Here is a 19,446-nt window from a genome sequence, read left to right on the forward strand (position 1 = left end):
CAACACATTAGCTAAGTCAGTCTGAAAGGGGCAAAGTTTCCTGGTAAATCACTATCTTGGCCGTTAAAAACCTACTTCTTCCATCTTCCAGTAGAAGTAATGCTCTTAGAAGTCCAATTACAGTGTATTTTCAAGTTTTCATTTTTACGAGTTAATTAATTATGCTAAATGCACACTTATCTACATGTTATGAATGTTATAAATAAGTCAAATGTTTAATAGCGCATCATTCTTCTTTCTGATGTATTTCCTTCGGCTACAATTTTGTCTGCTTTTTTTAAATAAAGAAGACCATTTTGATAGCTTTTAATGAAAAAACTGAAAAAAATTCACAACTTTTCTTTATATAAAATTAATTTATAAATTGTTATATATATATATATTTCTTTTTTTTTATAAAATTGACAAAAGTCATTGGATTTTATTTGGATTCCGAGGAAAAAAATACTTTAGCTTCTCATGAAACTGAAGAAAAACAAGAAAAAATTATTAGATATTTCTGTAAAAAATGAGGAAAAAATCGTTACATTTTCATGTAAAAAAAGAGGAAAATGATTTTTCTTGTTAAAAAAACAGAAATTTTATTAGATTTTCTTATAAAAAAAAAACATTTTTATAGATTTTTTCTTATATATCGAAATTTTAAATTTCATTCAGAAATGAAAATTTTCTCATGAATTTTCTTACTGTTTAAAAAAAAAAGAATTAAATTTATTTAAAGAATAACTAAACCTGACAAGTCATCTTAAAGAAAGATCAATATACAGAATTATATATTTAATATAGAAAAAAAAACCAAATATTTAGCATTAAATATATAAACAAGTTATTTAATATTGATTTTGAAAAAAAAACAATTTAATTTTTTAAAGTTATAACCATTTATAAATCCTATTCTACATCATATTTCAGTTCTCTGTATTTTTTTTTAACTTGTAATTTAATATAGAAAAGGAAAAATATATCTTAAGATACATAAATTCTTGACTAAAATGATTATTTAGCATTTAAATTCTTGTTAATAACAACTTATCCGTTGCTTTTTTCCAATTTAAATACACACAACTTTATAGATTTGTTTGGATTAATTCAATTATTATCAAAGAATTTTCCTCATTAAAAATTTTCTTCCAACAATTTTATTTTTATTTTTCAAAATTTTCTAAAGCTGTTATGAGAAGTTTCGAAAATTTAATTATGTTATTTGTACTTAAACTTTATTGGCTAGAGATTTAAAACAATAGCTTAATTTTATCTTTTAAAAGTTTCAAGTTCATTTATTATTTAAAAAGATGAAATATTAAAAATTATAATAATAAAAATTGATTTTTAACTTTCGTCTAATGATATTTATACATGTTACTTTTTGAAAAACAGACTGAATTAAAAAAGAAGGAAAAAAAAATATATTATATATTATTCTGCAATAAAAAAATATATTATTAAATTTATTAAAATGTATTTGTATATTTAAAAAATATATATATACAGAATTGTAAACAACATTTTATTAAAAATTGTAAAAAATCAAAATTTTTATTAAAACGAAAAGTATTTGGCATAAGAAAAATTTCTCTATCTTCAAAGGTTGATTCAAAATATTTTATCTTAAAGGGTTTCTTTTTAATAAAATCGCTAACCTATCCGTTAGAAAAAGGAAAAAAATAGCAAAAATTCTACATAGACTTTTATTTATATACTTGGAGTCGCACTACTAAATAATATAATCGCTCTGTAAAATAAATTTGGCAACATGCATGCAGTAAAAACTAGAAGCGCGCAATCGTCAGCTTTTGATAAACCTCTACTATCTTTTTTTCATTATCAAATTTCTTTTCTTTTTTTTTTAATTGTAAAGAGGAAAATACTTTCTCACTTTAAATTAAAATTGGGAAAGTCTCAAAATCGAAGACTTTTCGCCTCGTTGGCATTGGATCATCAGACAACGCTACTGATAATCGGAAAATCCATAGTGAAAGTTTAATATAAAAAAGAGGGAAAAAATTTTCGCTTTTTCACTAGTGCCGATGTTAGTTTTCGTTGTCATAGCAACCTCCTAAGTAGATACTATTGGTTCTATCGACGAATATTTAGCTATCCTAGACAAATTAGGTGTTCGCTTTTATCGACATTCGCTATCGAGAAAAGTTCGAAGCCAGTTTTGTTTTAAAATTGTTGGATTTTCATTTTTGTAAATAAAAGTAAACTAATTTTCCACTAATGGTCGTTGTTTTATTTATTTCTTGTCCTATTTTTATTATTATTTTATTTTATTTTATTTTTCTTTCGTTTCCTACCTCATTTTTTTCTCTTCCTCTTCTCTAAGACTGATCATCTATCATGCTTTTTCTATCTAATTGATATCAGGCTATTCTTTTTCTTCCTTATTATTTTTTTTTTCTAAATTATTGCCAACAATTGTTAACACTCTACATTAATGTTTAATATGTTATCGCCACTAAGCGTTTTTTAAACGAATAGATCCATACGTAAGTCTTATTTTTTTTTATTTAAATCAATAAAAAGTAATCAAACCTGTTGCAAGCTAATAATCGGGATTATCAAATTTTACTTCTGATCTATATTGATCATAAAATGAATAATAATTCTCTTATCTGTAATCTATTTTTAAGAGGTTTTAACTATTTATATTGCTCTTTATTCGTTCGTTTGTTCACTTTTATCTTAAATCTTGGATCAATATTGTATTTTTTATGAGTTTTCTTATATATAATCCTATTGCTATCTTTGTAATTTTTATAAAGTAACACTTCTAACACGATTCGAAAATAATAGAGAAGGGAAAAAAAATTTAATTAGTTAAAAGCGTAGGTTAAAATGTAAGAAAATTAAGTCTAAATATTTAATTAAAAAAATGCTATTAATTAAAATTATTTATGTTCTTACATTATAAATCCGTGCTGTGAGATTTTTCTAATAAATAAACAAAATTAAATTTTTAAAAAATAAGCCCTTATTAAGTAATTAATTTTGAACTTTTAGCCACGTTATCACATTTGATATAATTTAATATAAATTGATGAAAGAAAAAAGGTCAATATACATGTAAATTAATGATAATTAATTGTTTAAATTTTTCTTAATGAATATACTGTATATAAAGAAATTTTACTTGATAAGATTTTGCTTCAGATCCAAATATGTTTTTTATTTATTTACTGAAATTGCACACTTTTCAGTATGCATAATTTATACATGTATATTATGAAATTTTATTAGTTTAATGTATATATATTTATAATTAAATAGTAGTGTAGTACATTTAAAACATTTTAGATATAGTTACGTTAAAGTACAATCAAAATTTTGTGAGTAATATAAATAATTCGTAAAAATTAATCATATTTTTACAATAAAAGATTGAAATAGTTTATTATATTTTTAAAAATCATATCATTAAATATTAAAATAAAAATAACTTGAATCAAATTTTTATGTGGTAAAACTTAATTTATTATTGTATTTATTTCCTTATTTTATTTTTATAATTCTATTAAAGATTTTTCCACTTTACCTGTCAATTTTTCGATTACTTAGGCTATATTTTAGTTAATTTATTATTTTTATATTTTCCATTCAATTTTTATGCTATTATCTCTGTTTTCCTATTGCTCTGTTTTTATTTGTGTTAGGTTATAATGCATTGATTGTAACCTTGATTATTTCAATAAATAAATAAATAAATTTTTATATAAAGCCAACAATTAATACATAATGTAAAATACCATTCTATTTATGCAATTTATCTATTCTTTTAATAAAATTTAATATTTTTCTAAGTATAGAATTTTATTAAAAAACATTAATTTTATGGTTTATTAATCATTAATTCATTAATTTTTTTCGACTTTAATTTATTATAATTTTTCCTGTTTAACAACTTTACTACAAGCTTTAAATAAATTAAAGAAAAATCAATCAAATATTTTAATTCATAAAATTATATTTAAGGAACATTTTTCAATATAAAAACATTTATTTAAGACATAAATAAATGAATTTTACTTATTACTTTAATATCAAATTATTTTTTAAAAGCTTCAATTAATGAGAAACTTTCTATTTCTTATATAACGATCAAAATAAGTCAAATTTATATTTAAGAAATAAATAATGTCACATCCAATTGGAAATAAAATAACTTTTCTGATGTTCAAAAAATTATTTTATCGATTTTAATTTTTACAAACATTTATTAATTGGAATAAATAAATAAATAAATAAATATATATATATATATATATATATATATTGAACTGTCAAGTTAATTTTAGGCTGATTTTAGAAAGGGTAAAGAATGCTTGTAACTTCAAAAAAATATTCTTTTTTTCTGAATTATTATATATGGCTTTCTTCTTCGATCAAATTTATAATTAAAGTTGTTTTTTGACATCAGAATCTATCTAGAATAATTTTTCTTTAAAAAAATATTGTAATTTTTTTCTTGAAAATTAAATTTCAAAATATTTACAATAAATAAATAATTTTAATCAAATTTTTATCTTATACATTAATTTTTTTTTTAATTTATAAAGTAAGCAGCTGTAACTAGAATACACAATTTAAATGAGTATAAATATATGACCTAGACACGTAGATTACTGTATATTTTCTTTTTTCTTTAACTGTAAATAAATAAAAAAAAATCTAAAGTAATTTGATAATGTTTATATTCTTGTGCATTTTGCTAATAATATAAATTTTACATCGTTTTCAAGTTTAATTTTATAAAAATACTGTATTTTTTACTTGATAAATTGATTTGACTGTAACAGTAAAATTCACAGATATTATTATATAAATAATAATCAATGTATATATTATACTATTCTAGTTTTTTTTTTTTTATAGATACAGTCAATATGTTTTATATTTCTGAACACGTAGGTTATTATTTCTATAGAATACATTAATCTAAATATTAAAAATTCAACATACATATAAATTTGGAATGATATAAATGTATATATGTAATAATACCAATAGCAACAAAGCAAAGGATAAAAATAATGCATTTCCATTTTTAGATCCTTCAATAAGACAGTAAAATATCTCTATTGAGTTGTTTTAATATTTTATGGCAGTTATGTGGATATGATTATCCATTTTCTCTTTCAATAGGATCTAGTTAGCTGAAAATGATGCAATACACCATGGCTTGGGTCTTTGGGGCCGGCTAGTTACTGAAAAAATAATAATTTTCACGTATAATATATATGCCCTTTATGGGGTATTATAATGTACAGGGGTTCCTGATATTTTTGCTCTGTTACCAATAACTAAAGTAAATAAACCATATTTAAATCTGATTGCTACAATTAATGTTTTAAACATTTAATTAGCCACTTTCTAAACTAAAATATCACAACAGGTTATTTTCGACGAGCTTCTATGAATAAAATTCATCAATATATAATATTTAAATGAAAAAAAAAATTATTATTCCAGTGTCATCCTAAATTATTTTATTGATTATTACACTTTTTCAGTTTTAAATAAATAAATTGTTAATTTGTCAACGTCCCATTTCAAATTTCATAAAATATTATCGTGTTATTTGATATTCATAGACAGAAAATTGAAGAAATCATTCTAAAAAGTGCTTTTAAAGTTAACAATGAGTACGAAGAGATTCAGAACTTTATATAAATAATTTTTATACGTATTGTTTTCAGGTTATAAACATTATCATATATATTTCAAAGGCGTAATCTCTATAATGTCATTGTAAGTTTAAAATATTCATACGTTGAGATAAGTGTAAATTACTTAATAATTTCAATTTAAAATTTCATACATAGACCAGAAGAAATAATTTCTATAAAATATGATGTTAGGCTTTTATAAATTTTCTATATATATATTTCTAATTTTTACTTAGCAAAATTTAATTTTTGAAAATTTATATAAAATTTCTACTTAAAATATTTAAATATTCTAATTTAATAATTAAAATATGTGAATTGAAGCAAATTTTAATATATATATATTTACGTGTGTACATTCTATTTAATAAAATATATGAAAAATGAACACATTTTTACTCGTTAATAAATTACTGTTGAATAAGTCTATTCTTAAAAATGATTCCCTTTCTAAAGAATTTTAGAATGGTGAAAGAGCTGATTTATATTCAAAAACTAAGACATGTCTGAAAATCTCATCAAATTAAACTAAAAGGAGATCTAAAGAAAGGGAAAGTACCCGGCTTGATGCATCTCACCCTTTTAAGTCGATAATTCGCTCCTATTCATTTTTATGAGGTTAAATAAATAATTTTGATTTAAATTTCTTTATTGATTGCTTTTCTTTCCGTTATTTTTAAGTTTCAGAACATAATAGAATATTTATCGATGTTTGCATATTTAAATAAATTCTCCAAAATTTTCAAATAATTTCATTTTATCTGTTTAGATGAATCTACGTTCCCTTTTCTATAGATTAATTTAACAAATGGATCGGTGCAGCAAGAGACAACGTGTCAATTGTTATTTTTTTAAATTTTTTTTCCTCCGGATTTATTTTGACACGCAGCCTCTTTATCTACGGTATCTGCAGCTGAATGGTTTTTAAAGAAGTGTATTACATTTATTTATCAAATTTTGTCATACATAAAGCATTAAAAAATTAACTTTCTTCTATTATTTTATTCGTTTAGGAAGTTACAATTAAGTCGATATTTTGATTACAATTCGTGTGCTTTACGATTACAAAAATAGCAAAAATTTTATGTAAATTTTTGTTGCCGAGCTGTTAATTTTATTATCATGTTTTATAATTTTAATATAAACATCAGGTTTGATAATTTCTCATGAATTCTAGCTGAAGTAGAGTCTACTTAGTATGACTGCTGCGAAAATGGTTAACGATAAAATACACATAAATGCACAGTAATGGTCATAAGCCATAGATTTTTTATTACAAAAATAACATATTGACAGTCGACTGTTATAAAAATAGAAAATCGAGTAAAAATTCCCAACTATTTCTACAAATTTTTGATTTCGAATAGCGTGCAACATACAACATCGTGTTGGGTACAAGTAGTGAAAGACGAGTATAACCTTGAAAGAGTGTATCAAGGGCAGACATTTAAAGAAAAATATATATATATTTTTCTCTAAAGTGAGTGGATCGACTTTTACACAGATGTTTTCTAACATTCTTCAATATTTGAACAGATCAAAAGTAAAAAATAGACATCAAAATCGGATACAATAACATAGCGCAATAAAGTAAGAAAAAATTCACGTGAAAATAATTTGAATACAACAGTCAATTTGTAATAAGAAAATAAATGGAAATACGGTAAATATTTGTTAAATATTAATAGAGAATAACTTAACTATTAAAAAAAAAGTTTGCATGAAAAAAATTATGAAGCATGCTGCACGTTATTGGTAAGATTTCTAATAAACAATATAAAAATATTTAATGTTAGAAAACGAGTGAAAAACCAGAATTTTGTAAAGAAATAAAGAAGTTTTCATAAGTTTTCTAGATCAAACCTCCAATCTTGGCTTAGGTATTCCAAAAATTATGCTAATTGGAACAGTCTTTGGAATGTCTCAATACAGACGTTAGTATAAAGAAGTTTCAGTTTTGTTCCGCGTATATTGTTTTACTCGTTTTATGTAAATAAGACAGAAAACATTGTTTTATTTTATCCACATTTCTAAAATGTTGAAAAAATATTTTCACTTTATCATATGCCAACGCAATTATTTAGATCAAGACAAATGCTACAGTTAATGAAGAAAGACAAGTACATTTTCAAATGACACTGTTTAAAATTTTTACGTGGCTATGTAAGAAATTAATACATTTTTAGGATTAATAGTATTTTCATAATTATTGCAGCTGTTATTTACACTTCACAAGATTAATTTTCGATAGTTTGTATGGGCTTTGGTCATGGAATAGAGTCTGCATGGCATAGTTTGTCTGGGAGTAATCAGACTTTCCGGAATATCATCCATCACAAAAACAGCGGATATCTGGAGTTCATTTTCAGGAAACCAATTTTTTATTATGCTGGCCGTCGTCCCTATTTTGTAAACTTCACGGCAATCGATAATCTTTCCTAAAATATTCTGTGTCAAGTGACCCTCCGTGTATTTTGGATATAACTAATGGCATTGTGGACTTGGTATTTTAAAAACTTTTTGCTATAAAGAGTTACCTATTTTCTTGCGGTGTTTCTGGTCTAGAATATATTATCGAATTTTTAACGTTCAATAATTATTTAAATTTTACTTCAAAATTTTATTTTCTTCATTAATTTCTTCTCGATTACTTACGAAAGTTATTGAAAAGTTAACAGAATATTAATCTCTATAATTCAAAAGTGCGCTTAAATTTTCATTGGTTTTCAATGAAAACTTCATGAATATTTTAATAAGACTGTAATATTTCTACATAAGGAAAATTTCCATACATAAAATAGTTTAAAAACTTTACTAAAAGATCAAAAAATATAAATAAAATTTAATGTAAATAATTCTAAAATTCTGTTTACTTTAAATATTTACGTTAAAATAATATAATTTAATTCATATTCATTAGAATTTTTAGTATGAAAATATTAATTTGAATTTAAATGAATATCGAAATATGTTTATTCACTTTACACTTTAATAGATAAATAATTACTACTTTTTAGTATTCGTGTATATTTAAATTTTAATTTAATATTTTAAAAATTAGCTTTACTCAAATTGATAAAGAAATGTTTAATATCTTCAGAACAAAACTGTCATTTTTTATTTTATTTTCAGACATCTTATCATTATATGGTTATAATTTATTGTGCAGCTTTCAGGAAATTACATATATATGTGTGTCTATGTATGTATATATATACATCCTCTCACAGCCCGGAGAAATAAGAAATGCTATTAGGGAAATCTATTCAATCAAAATTCTGAGAGAGGAGATAATAATCTGATAAAACAGAATGACTAGATTTCATTGTTAGAAGCATAAACAGCCATAATATTTCTATTATAATTGGAAAGAAATTCCCTAACTTCTGCATAATGTTCGTTGTAATCTACGTTAGAATCAACATTAACGAGTTAAGTATATCATTTTTACTGCTTCTGCCCATCAAAAATTTTAATTCTAATTAATGCAATTCAATTATAAATTCAATAAAGTCTTTTATATATATATATATATATATAAATCCTTTCTGTATAGAAGAGAAATACAGTATATATATTTTTAAGAAGGCGATCTATCTTAAGTTTAAAAGACATTTTAAAGCTCATAATAATTTTTCTGTAAAAAGGGTATTATCTAGAAAGTTTAGCTAGCTAAGCCACTTTGAGGATTTTGTATCGATGAACGAACAGACAATAGCCCTGGGTCCTTATCTCTCAGCCTTATTCTGGTGGTACGCTTTACAGAGATATGCAAGCATGGATCGCAAACTGATTTATGTTCAAGGGTGGAGCGGTTACCCGTAGGTCATCAATAACTGCCATCAGGAAACGAGATGAGGTAAGAAAAGCTCGTACATAATCAGTTATCACTTCAAACAATTCGGACTGAATTTGATACAACTTGGCTTATACCAAAAAATTCCTACAAAATTAATTATTTCTTCAAACATGCCGACATTTTGTCCTTGAAAAATATTTAATTTTTTTTTAACTTATTTCCCTAGAGATATACTTTTCGATCTTATTTTAAAATATATATATATATATATATTATTACATAAAAAACTTATAAAATATATCCCTTGATAATATAAATAAAAAGAATATTATATAAAAATTTTTATTATTATTTTTATAAATTTCTTTCAATAGTTTACGCTTCAAAAGTATCTAAAATTACGGTGATAAGAGGCTATTAAAATTCCCTTTTCAACATAATAATAATATAAAATATATTTCTTTAGACATCTTTTAAATCTATTTACTAGAAACAATATAGCGATCCTATTGAAACTATCAATACAAAATATAAACGCAAACATATCTTTTGTTTACGTTTTACAATTCGAATTGAAAAATTGTATTCAAAAATACATCTTATAATCGAGAAAATATAATAATAATAATAAAAAGAATATAAATTCTTTATGTTATATTTGTATTAAAAGTGAAAAGAATTGTGAAAAATTTGATTTATTTATTTTATTTTAAAAATGTATTGTGAAGGTGACTAACACAATGTTGATTTACGAGAAATTCATATTTTTAGAGATTATATTTACTTATAATATTGTTTTGTTTATTATTTAATAAATACATTTGATATATTACTTTCATGTGGGGAAATATTATTATAATTTCGTGATATTTTATTATTTCACTACACAATAAAAATTCTAAATGATTCAAATACATTTTGTATGGATGTTCTTTGTGGCTTTTGTGGATCCAAAAATTTCTTCCATTTTCTCTTTCTATTGAAAATTCTAGCAAGGCAGTAAATAAATCAACTTTCTTTCTGGGTGAAATTCCATTTAATTTGTCTTTCCAATTTCAGAGTTCAATGAAATCAATTTTCTCATTATTTTATATAGCAAATTTTTTAATAGAAATTTATTATTATTATTTTTTTTTAGAGCAATTTTAAGAAACATTTAAGCATTTTATATGATTATTTTTATAACAATAACAATTAAAATTGTTTCTTTGTAAAATTGTTATTTGAACAAAGTATATTTTCCTTCCTTTTCCTAATATTATTGCTCACAAATATCATTCTGAAAATGGAAGTAAAATGGTAATCAAATATTATTTCAATGGAAATTTTAGCAATAAAGAATATTTTAAGGAAAATAAAGATTTAATTGTTCTATTTAAACGGAGAGCATTTAATTTTTTTTAATTCTTATTTTTATATATTTATAAAAATAAAAATGAAAATTATAGAAATTTTAATATCGTGAATTTCAATTAAATTTTATATGCATAAAGAAAGTTTAATTAAAATTGATATTAATACATAAGAAGATAATAAAAGTAATATTTATCATATATTAAAAGAAAAAAAATAGCTATCACTATGTTGGAAAAATTGATTTAATCACCTAATGATAATTTGAAAAAATATTGGTAAGAAATAAAGTTTAAAAATATTTTTTCAATTAAAGTTTTGTATGTATTAATTATTTAGTATTTACTTTTTATTTATTTATAAACAAAGTCGATATTTAATTTGAATTTACACGCCTGTTTAGTCAATTTTCGAATAAATTTTATGCAAAAATAAATGTTTGTAACGTTATGAAGTAGGAAACCATTTTAAAATTGTTATAAATAATAAATAAATAAATTTATAGGTTAAAAACCATAATGAATGTTGAAAACATTTTCCCCTCTTAAAAAAAAAAAAAAAAAAAAAATCCAAAATTTTCGAAAAAATATAAATTTTTAATATATTAAATTTATATTTTCATATTCAATTTATTTCGTTTGTAGATGGAAAGATTATTTATCCATCTACACAGTTGAAAAATTCTAACAGAAATTTAAGATTGGTCAATGATTCATCTCATTATTTTCTTCTTCTCCAACCAATTCTATTAAGTTTTTATCAGGACATCAAAATAATAGTCTGGTGTGCAGATGAAAACATCAAAACACTAGTGAGCTCATTTGTTTTTATTATATTTCCTTATATAGAAAATATACCTATAAGCTATATGGTATACATTTATCAACGATACAAATAAGAAAACCATACCCATAACCTACGTAACAAAATGTTTGTTCCTAAATTACCAATGAATAATACATTCAATAATATATTATAGTGATTTTAGTATGAAAAAATAACTTGGAATACATCTTATAAATGAATGCAGCTATATTATATAACAATCTACGGTAGGTAGTAGTTTTCTATAAGATAACAATCGACTGGAAACTTTTCCAAAGTACTAAACTTGCCAGACTGTTAAATAAATATTGATATAAATTATAAATTCCTTCATAAATAGCATAATTAAGTTTTATGGTTTAAATATTTTAAAGCAATACACCGTAGAAATGTGTGATGTAATAAATCCACAAAGAATAATTTCGGTAAATATTATTATTTTAATTAAATTCGACCGTAAATATATCATGTAAATGAATCTAATTTCAATTGTTTTATTATAATTTACGTTTATATTTAATAATTCAACTTATACAAATAAATATATAAAAATTACATTTAACTATGTTTAAAGAGTACATAAATTAAGCAATAGTCAATACAGTAATAATAATTTTAGGCATATATATAATATTTTAAATAAGTTTGGGTATAAGTATTTTTACTTGGATGAAAAATATATTAAAAAGTATTTTGAATAAAATTAAATTAAATGTTAATAAAAATTTACATATTTATTTTAGTACTATAATATATAGGTTAATGGTGGGCTATATAATTCATTAAGTGTTGTTTCCATTGCATGAAACGCATTCCCGTTTACTGGCCTTATAAATATACAATATAATTCTTAAAGCGTCATACGTGAAATTATACGTATCACGATAGAAACCAGATTATCTTGCGTGACAAGGTCGATCGTTGTCTATCTTTTCTACCGCAACAAGAGGGGAAAAAAAACGAGCTATTTTTAAGTTAGAACTATTATTTTAAAGTAAAATTTCTACAATAAAATACGCGAAATTATTTCTAATTTACAATTCTACGCACGATGCTATTTTATTTAATTCTATTTTTAATTTTTTTTTTTTTTTTTTGAATTTAAATTATTTATATTTTTACTTATATAAAACTCGACAGTGGCTCCATCTGGCTGAAATTTCCGACGATATTTTATATTTAAATTGTCTTTTTTTTTTTTTTCGTATACGAAAGAACTAAGTAAAATTGGAATGTTAATTTATGCGCTTTGTGAGTAGTTTCATTTTAATTTATACTTAATAATATAATAATATAATTTTAGTATATATTTTTAATAGTTATTCTTCACTCGGGAATAATTCATACGTAGAAAATAGTATACGTGTCGGCGATGATCTATTGCCGTACGGATGCATTTTTAGCACGTGTCTCCCAGATGGTTTGTATGCCAGTATATATTTAAATTTAAAAGATTTTAGACTATATTTGTAGTACGTATTATTTATTCACGTTGCCGTCGCCTTAAATATCGACTAGATACTAAACATAAATCAATAGAACCGATAATTGGTGTTTATTTTCTGATATAGTTATTTTATTTTCATTTCATTTACTGCATATTTACATAAGATCTTGAGAAAAGTTTAATTTATTTCAATATTCGGCCTATATTTTATAAAACGAATTAAATACAAATAGCCCTAACATTTTTATCAATGTAAAAAATAAGAAAAAATTGTTATATATAAATTCACGCCATTTTATATTATTTAACTAATGCTTGTGTTTTGTCTAATCGGTAGATTATGATGTTAACATAGGAGTGAACATATTAACCTGGAGATCCCGATTTACTTGTTGGATAACTGAACTAAATTAATTTCTAATTGAATTTAGGATAAAAATATGATGCAGTTAAAATGTAAAAAACTGGTATTAATTATAAAATATTTTAATTCGTGAATTGTTTTGTTTAGTTTATAAATTTTTAAAGAAAAATAAATTAAATTCTTCTCTCTTTTTCATATTATTTAATTATTATAAATTCATCTCCATTTTTCAAAAATATAATAAAATTTTATTTTTATTATTATTATTTTATAACTTATCTATTAAAAATATAAAGAATAGAATATCAACTGTAACATAGGACAATTAATAAGAATAATTACATAAGCACATGTCTGTATGGCAAAATCTATTGTGATCTACATTCGAATTAACCTATTTTAATTTATATAACTTTTAATAATTTATATTTATTTTGATATTTTATGAAAGTTCGTTTTCTATCCAAGCAATTAACGTTTCCAGTAAAGGACTAGATTATTGTTATTTAAGTTAAATGTAGAAATTGAAATTCTCCGTTAGTTTTTGCAGAAGGTTTGCTTGAAAATGATATTATTTTATTACTTAATATCCGATTTAAACATAATCAAAGTTTCTCTTTGCCAGCTTTTATTAGTTAAGTAATAAAATCTAGCAATAATCGGCATGTGCATTATCCACTTAAGCTCTCTATTTTTTATTTAAGCATTCTTTAATCCTTCGTCTAATATAATTGTTACGCTATAATATAATATAAAAAAATTAATTTTTATATTTAGTGAATTAACCTTTATATAATTTATTTACTTTAACGCAAAAATTAACGATTTCTTAAATACAAATATATATATATATATGTGAGAAATTCTTAATAACAAACTTGATACGAGTCATTTATAAGAAAAAAAAATGAGAAGAAAATACTATTATTTTTATCTTTCTCGAAAATATTGTTTCAATTTATCATATAATTATTTACGCTTAAAGAAAGTATGGCTGAAAAACGTCTTTAAGAATCTATCTATCAAAGAAATTTAAATTCAAAAATGGTGCAGTTTATCTGATTATCGACAACATGCGGTATGTCTATCGGTTTCTTATCTAACAGCATTTCTTCTTTACTTATCTTTATATGCCTGTGGGCTCTTTACTAACGACTAAAAATATTTGTACCCCGACAGACACATCATTTGTCAGGTGTGGTCTTGGAAACGGCGGAAGAAATCGTCTTTTTGTCGTTGGGGATTCATGAAAACTTGTCTTTGTCATTCATCTTCTTTCCAATTTGAAGCTCTCCTTATTGGTGAATAGTTTCGAGAGGAAGTTTCTCGACGGCTATTTTTTTACACCCCAAATAAATTAAAAAAACATCACTCCTGTCATATTAATAACATTGCTTAAGAATTTAAAACTCAGCAACATTACTATGCACTACAGGTTTGTATGGAGATACTAAACTAACTCATGCATAATTTTACAAAATAAGAGGATTGTAGGGTTCTACTTTCTTCTTCTTCTTCTTCTTTTGGCAAGTACGAGATGAGATATTACCATCAAAATTGGTTAAATAATAGCCGATATTTAGCAACTCCCATTAATTTGATAAATCATTCGGATGCGTTAGACTAAATATGCACTTCTTCGTATAATTATCCATGCAGAAAATTACATTAATGATAAAAAAATTATCTTATATATAACTATTGTTTTATACTAAAAAGACTTTTCCAATTAACCTTATTTTAATAAATATAACTATAAAATTTTCTATTGTAATTAATCATTTATTCACCGATATAAAATGATTATTATTATTTGATATTTAAAAACTATGTTAGAATATTTTAAAATATTTTAAAACACATCCAGCATGATTTTAATATAATTCTTTTTAAATAAATATTTTTGTAATATAATTATACAACATACTTATTGATCTGTTATAAAGATATTAGTTAGTTAGTTATAAGTTAGTTAATAAATATTTATCTAATATACTGATACAGAGAAGTAATTGCGATTGCAAACATCTTCTGAATATAATTTATATACATATCTACTATTATTAAATGCGAGATATTTAATGTTTATTCTGGAAGAAAGAAAAAAAAAAGATTGCATTGTATACGGACGATAAATTTTACTTATATTCCAATAGTTTGCTGCTATTAATCAGAAATCCGTTTTGAGCAAAGATAGACACACCTTTTGAATGTTAACAAGTTGATCAAACCTGCTCTGGCACACCACAGGTGGTCGAATGTTCAGCATCTCCAACTTGATAATTGAGTTGCTGTTGTACTTAATTAACAATTACAAACTAGTTTGGATACAAAACGAAATTGTAAGCAATTTTTAAATGCACACTGCAACTCGACACAAGTTTAATACCGAAAAAAGATTTTAGAAAATGTTTCAATAATTTTTATATTTTATTTTAATAACAACAGTGGAAGTATATAATGCTAATCAATAGTTTACTTCGGATTTTTTTTGTTTGTTTTTTGTTATAAATTTCCTTTTTTTCCCTTTTTTTAAAAGAATTTTCAGCCACTTACTTGATTGACAGTTTGATTTCTGGAATTCTGAATTCTCAAATTTTCTTTTCGAGACATTTACGATTACCTGAAATGAAGAAAAATACGAACTGTCATTCAAAAACAATATTAATGTCAATTTAAAATATTGAAATAGCAACAGCCTTGCATAGAAATGGAACAATCTCTTTAAAAGACGTCCTTTAATTCTTTATAGTAAAATATATTCTAGAAGTTTTAGATCTATATTTAAACAAAGTGAATATATACGATGCTAATTAGCGTTTAGAAGTAATTAAGTTAAAATGTCAAATGGTTTAATTCGACTAGAGAAAGTTTATTTTAAAAACTAATAATAGACTTCACAAACAAGTGGACAGTGTAAATACTATTTTCCCTCCTCTCTTTTGCTTATATAAAGTTTTTGTTCGGTTTAATATAGTCGTTCAATAGAAATTTACGTTTTCAAAATGGCGTTCTCTAGCGACGTTCGGTATTCTTGATTCAATTTTTTTTTCCGTTGCCCCGGGCGTCAATGCTTGCCAAACTCATCGACGTATGACTGCAATTTGCCAAAGACGATTGCCTGTCACCCAGGCTGGCATATTCCAATAGGTAAAAAACTCTTAAGAGATTCTACAAAGATATAAGACAACGGTGAAAACGAACCATAAATTTAATATCCTGTTGCTTTAAAATTAAGATACACGGATTTATAAAATCAACAATAAAGCTAAAAACTAGCGGTGTAATGGAAGTTTTTAATTAAAAATATCTCCTATAGAAATTCTCATGTAAACGCATCTATAATATTTAGTCATTTCAAACTCTGTTGCTCCCTATTTGCACACAAAAAAACATTATTACGTAGAATCTTTCTCTTAAAAAAAAAAAAAAACTTTAGTTTCTGTATCGGAATGACTTCCTTCACGAATACTTTCATCGTGAAGACCATTAAGAGGAGCAAATAGTAGTGGAATACGGACGTGGATCACGGAATCCATCTAAAAGATTGAGATGAAGAACATCATTGGTGTGCATTATGGATGAGGAAAATCAGAAAATTGTAGGAAATATTAATGATAATTGTTGTATTCATATATCTCTTATATTAATTATTTATAATCGAGAATTTCTCATAACTTTAATTACATAAATGTATGAAAACAGAAGGAACAATCACTCAGTTCAATTGACACGAGCGTGTATCGTATATATAAACGTTTTAAAGGAAACTAAAACTAAGTGCTTGTGGTGTAGTGGTTATCACATCCGCCTAACACGCGGAAGGTCCCAGGTTCGAGCCCTGGCAGGCACACTTACTTTTTTTTTTTTTTTTTTATTTATTTGCGTTATTTTATTAAATCTTTTATTCATTTAATTAAATAAATCGCCCAAAACTGTTATTATTATTATTATTTACTTAATTCCATTTAATAAAACAAATTAATTATTATTACTTAAGTAATGTATATAATTTTAATTAAATTAATTGTAAATATCTTAAAAGTTTAAATATTTATAAAAATTTACGAGTGCTAAAATACAAGTAAATAAAAACAAAAAAATGAGATCGATCAATATAGTGGCGCCATCTTTGTAAAATATCGCGAACTAACTCAGTCCTTAAAAAAAATCAAAAACAAATTTCTCATTATATAACCGTACTGAAATTAAGCTATTAATTATAATTAAATTAAATTATAATCTCCGTATTGGAAACAAAAGAGGAAAGAGTTAAATCAATAGATTACGTTCATAAAGTAGAGATTTTAGTTATAATCAGAAGTGAAAACAGTAGCAAATGAGTTAAATTTTTGTATTAATTAGTTAAATTATAATTAAAAATATAAAAATTTATACGCGACTTCAATCGCAACAGAGGGGGAGGGAAGAATTAGATATTATTTACGACGTTGCTGGATAATTAAACGGACTCGTCTGATCCATCAATTTATTATGCATTAAAAGGATCGTTTCTTTAAATTTACGATCCTTTATTCTGATTGTTTTCTTTGCTGTTTAAATCATATATTACCCCAATTCGCTAATGGGTAATGCTCATTTTAGTCGATGGAAGCCATAACCGAAATGCTTTATAAATTAGTTTTATAATGACAAGTCTCCAAATATTTTCTCGTATATACTTTAGCAACAATTCGTTTTATTGCAGCATTCACTTTTCTTCTCTATTCTTTTTTTATTCTTTGTAATAAGTAGGTTAACCGTTTCTCCAAAGTAAATGACAGATTGAAAGTAGCATAGAGTTTTGAAACTCTAGCGAATGGTTGGGTAGAGATTGAGATACTGATTGAATCTTTTGATAAAGAAAGGATCTCCTTTTGTACTCGTATTACGGGATGACAAAAAGGTGGTACGATGTAGGAGAGAGTAAAGAAAAGAATGGAGAGCCAATACAGATAGAAAACATATTGTATTTAGTGGATAGAAATCTTGTAAAATTGACGTGAAATACTATAAATGCGAGTGCATTAAGTGAATGAATGGATCAAAAGTGATACGACCGATGCTCGAATGTCTTCGTCCGGATCTTTACGTCACCGAAACTGACATCTTTTTCAATTTTTTGTGACGTAGGTTTTCGATTACGTCACAAAAATACTCCTTGTTATAGAAGAAACTTACATCTACACCGAAATTAGTCTTATATTCGTAATACACCGTAAAAATACATTCGTAAATTTGATGACATTTACTGTGTAATAATTTGCAATTTATATATTTTACTAATTATAGTTAATGACATAAATGACACGTTTAATTGCATTTAAAGGTGAAAACTGCGGTTTTTAGTAGCTACATTAATTATTAAACCAATAAAAGTGAGTGAAAGAATCAAATATATTATTTAAATATGAAATGTAATTAAAATAAATTAATGGCTTTCTAAACTGCATTAATTATATAGGCTAGATGTATGTGTGTATGCATGCATGCTTGTATTATTTTTAAAAACTTCTGAAACTAGAAAACATAATTCACATTCGAAATTTATTGTTAGACATTCAAATTCATATAATTCGCTCCCCTCAAATGAAGTGACGTATGTTTTTGAAGATAATAAATTCTCTTGCGTAACTTTTTAAATCATTTTTATAATTATGTCAACTAAGAGTCAATACAAGCAGAAAATTTAACGTACAGGAATTTTGTAAAATTAACGTGAAATATTACACCTACATTTACTCTGAAATTAGCCTTTAGAAACACGTTTTCCGAGTAATTTCTAAACATTTTTTGATCTTTCATTAAAATGCTTAGAAAATCTATAAGATGAAAGTAATTATTTTGCGTTTGATGTGGTATTTTATAGCATAATGAAGCGGTTGTTATATATAACAGAATATTTGAAACTTGTAGACGATTAAGCATGCTTAATAGCATTAAAAATCGGCGTACTTTATAATATTTATATTTTTAAAATTGATTAAAATTT

The 19,446-nt window shown here is 24.0% G+C and overlaps 1 non-coding gene across 1 annotated transcript; it reads left to right on the forward strand.

The window, feature by feature from the left end:
- Nucleotides 1–17,234: 17,234 nt before the first annotated feature.
- TRNAV-AAC (transfer RNA valine (anticodon AAC)) lies at nucleotides 17,235–17,307 on the forward strand. The gene has a single exon. It is a non-coding gene; the product is annotated as a tRNA-Val (tRNA).
- The last annotated feature ends 2,139 nt before the right edge of the window (nucleotides 17,308–19,446 follow it).

The sequence above is a fragment of the Centruroides vittatus genome, unplaced genomic scaffold (assembly GCF_030686945.1).
Source record: "Centruroides vittatus isolate TY-2023 unplaced genomic scaffold, ASM3068694v2 contig_364, whole genome shotgun sequence".
In the NCBI taxonomy this organism is placed as follows: domain Eukaryota; kingdom Metazoa; phylum Arthropoda; class Arachnida; order Scorpiones; family Buthidae; genus Centruroides; species Centruroides vittatus.